Here is a 3,882-nt window from a genome sequence, read left to right on the forward strand (position 1 = left end):
CACCCACCGGCTCTGCTCACGCGCGCAAGCGCCGCCCAACCGGAAGCGAACCCTAGCCCCGCCCTCATCCTCCTCGCCGGCGACCTCTAGACCAATTATGAGCAAACCCGCCGCTGCGGCAGAGCTTCCCCGGGCAGCCATTGGTCCCACAATCGCGTAGCCGGGATTGGCTGGAAATCGCCACGTCCCCGCGAGCGCGCCGAGTTGCGTGGACCGGATTCCCGCCTAACTCTGGTCCCGGGGCCTGTGGGGATGGCGGGCCCTAGGCTCCTGTTTTGGGCTGGCTTGTGGGCGCGGCCGTTTGGCCGCCACGTCCCCATTCACAGCGCATGATTGCCTGCACAGGGCTTCTTGGTTTACCCTGCTGGTTATCTTCATGCCCGCAAGCCCCCAAGGCAGAACTGATCCCATTGTATTAGTCACCAACTGTGTTGAATAATCCCAATTCCTCCCTTCCCTTCAGCGCTGCTGCCCTGATGTGCTATGTACGGGAAGCTCTTCACTCTTTGGCGCCAGTGTATCTTTCAGCTTCATCTCCCAACATCCCCCGCTGTAGCCACCATCATTTCTGTTCCTCCGCAGCCTGTCCTTTCACATCTCTTTGTTCATGAGCAGCTCCCTCCTCTCTGAATCAGTGGTTTTCCTGATTCTCAGCCTTGTGAAGACCAGTAGAACTCCCAGTGCTGATGTTAGCAATAGAAGCTTTTCCTGACCCCACGAAGTATAATTCTTCCCTCGTTTGCCTTTACAGTTTTATTTATCTTCAGCACAGTTTGCCAAATTTTGCTATAAAACGCTGCTTATCCATCTGCTCTTAGACTAAGTTCTCAGGTAGAGATCTACCTCTTCATCTTTAAATTTGCAGCTCTGAGTTTACTGCCCAGGTCAAAGTAAAAGCTCGATAATGTTACGTGAACTGAATGGGTGGAACCCATTGCATGCCCCTGGTTTAAGAGGAACACAGGATATCACCCATTTATTCACTTTTATGTCATGAAGTTAAAACAAGTATTAAAGGCTATTATAGTTTCAGCACATATGAATTATAAATCTACTGAGTTCTAAGCACATAAAGCCTCTATAGTTTAAAATCCAGTTGAGACAAGTATTGATAATAAGCTCATGAAAGAGTTAAATACAAAAAATGAGTTTACTGTCAAGATGAAAGCTTTACAACTAGTGCTTCCGGCATTCAAACAAAGGAGAGTCAGTGACCATGGTAGTAGCCAGAGCAGGCTTCATAGGAAGATGTGACTCAGGCTGGACTAAGGAAGTTCCAAATGGACTATTTAGCAAGAAGAGTAACAGGAACAAGGAGAAGTGGGGGACAGAGTGGGAGGTAAATTCTCAGGCCAGGTAGGCGATAGGGAGCCATGAAGGAAGAGTTTGGGCAGGTGGTGGAAGGTCTTGTCAATCTGAGGAGACTGAGCTAAAGGCAGTGAGAATTGTGGGTCTTCCTTGTGCCTATGTGGGGGGTGGAATAAAATTGAAAGTGGTTCTTTCATCTTCTAATAGGGATTAACAATAGAAGAGGTTGCCTCAGGAGGCATTATTTCAAAAACTGTTTTAAAAATACTTCCTTGAAGTCAGGCACAATGCTAGATGCTGGTGAACCCAAAGATAAGTAGGACATCATTCCTGCCCTCAAGGAACTGCAGCCTAGTGAAGGCTGAACAGGTAGTAAGACTTTGCCAGAGATGGTGGCCTCCAACCCTGAGATCCCCTGTGGATAAGGGCCTGGCCTAACAAGGGCAAGGGAATAGAAATGAACCTTTATATACAAGAGAGCTTTTAAAAGAGGAAATAACAAGTCATGGCCTTAGTGACCACTTGGATGAAAGAAATTAAGAGGGAGCACTTAAAAATTAAGAGTTTTTATTAGGCAAGACTGGGAGAATGAGCTAGATCCATGGAATAAGGGAAATGAGTTAAGTTCAAGATATGGTTAATCTAGGTGATGGCAGAACATCTAAAACCAAAGAGCCAAGAGGCTGGAAGAGATACTTAAGAGATGTGTCCTTGGCCAGGAGGTAGCTGATGGAATCATAAGAACAGATGAGCTTTCTGAGGAGAGAAAAGCAGGTTAGGCCTCACGGGATCCCCTGAGTTAGAAGGTAGGTGGGGGAGGAAAAGGACTTGAGGGGTGACACTCAAGGCCATCTAGCCCTGGATTCTGTCTCTGAGAGAAGCATTGAAGGACTGCTTGTGGCAGGCATGATAGTGTCAAGTTCAAAAGGCTGACATTTTTCTCCAAGCATCCCAGCTCTGCTCATGTGGTACTCTTGAGCACTCACTCCTGAGTCTTTCCTGTGTGCAAGACACCGTTCTAGGCACTAGGGATACAGCAGTGAACAGAATAGATTAATCTCTGTCATGATGCTTATATTCTGGTATGTAAGGGTAGTTGAGGCAGCCCATAAACAAGATTTTTAAAGAAGCAAAATATATAGAATGAGAGGTGGTGATAGGTGCTAAGGGAAAAAATAAGGCGGGGAAGGAGAACAGTCAGGAATGGTGTTGCCGTCTTAGAAAGGATGGCCAGGGAGGGCTCATGAGAGAGTGACTCATGCAGAAACCTGAAAGTGGTGAAGAATGTTCCGGGGAAAAGGGAAGAGCAAGGACAAGGCCCTGAGCTGGGAATATGTTTGGAGTATCTGAGGAGCAACCAGAAGCCAGTGTGGCTGGAGTATAGCAGCAAGGGGAGTAGAGAACATGAGGTCAGAGAGGGGGCAGCAGGGATGGGGAGGGGGAGAGGGACACTCTGTAATGCCTTTAGGCCATTGCAGGGACTTTAGCTTTTACTATGAGTGAGAGGGTATGGGAGAGATTGGCTATTTGCCAACCTGTTTCCTCTTTTTCCTGTGAACCCAGCTAGACTACATTTCCCAGTCTTCCTTGCAGTGTGGCCATATAACTGAGCTCTGACCACGGGAGGGAGGGCAGAAAGGATGTACATGACCTCCAGTACTTGCCATGCAAAGCTGCCATGGGCAATTCAAGCTCTTTCCATTCCTGTGGCTGGAAGGTGTGTATTGAAGATGGTAGAGCCACAAGGTAGAAGGAGACTGGGTTCCTGTTAAAGAGCCACTGACTTAACAGGAACACCATTTTTGGATTTTTTATGAGTGAGAAGTAAAATTTCTATTAGTTATTTTGTGCCATTGATATATTGAGGTTTATCTCTTAGAAATAGCATTGCCCTAAGTTATACCGAGGGGAAGCCATTTGGAAGGTTTTGAGCAGAGAAGTGACATGACCTAAGATTTTTAAAGGATCACATTAGACTGAATGGGGTGTGGTTAGAAACAGGCAGCGCATTAGAAGTCTTTCACAGCAATCCAGGTGGGTGATGATGGTGGCTTTTTCCAGGGTGGTAGCAGTGGAAGTAGCGAGAAGGGTCAGATTCTGAGTATATTTTGAATGTAATTTAAAAGGATTTCCTGGTGGGTTGGAAATGGGGTGGAGAGGAATAGAGAAGTCAAGGATGATGCCAAGGTTTTGGGCAACTAGGAAAAATGGAGCTTCCATTTACTAGGATTGAGAAGACTTTGGGGAGAGCAAGTTTTGAGGGCTAATACTGAAAGATTAGTTTTGGACATGTTGAGATGCCTTTTAGATGTTCAAATGGAGATGTTGAGCAGGCAGTTGGATATGTATCTCTGCTGTTCAGAGTGGCCTGAACTAGAGGTATAAATATGGCAATAAGTAGTATACCTGTGGTATGAAAGCCATGCACTTTGATTAAAAGAGACCCAAGGACTGAGTGCTGGAAATTTCTAATGTTCAGAGATGGTGGAGGGGTGTTGATGAGAACGAACCAGCAAAGGAACTAAGAAGAAAAGCCAGTGAGACAGGAGGAAAGCCAGGAGAGTGTCCTAGAAG

This window comes from Lemur catta, chromosome 11 (assembly GCF_020740605.2).
Source record: "Lemur catta isolate mLemCat1 chromosome 11, mLemCat1.pri, whole genome shotgun sequence".
NCBI classification, from domain to species: Eukaryota; Metazoa; Chordata; class Mammalia; order Primates; family Lemuridae; genus Lemur; species Lemur catta.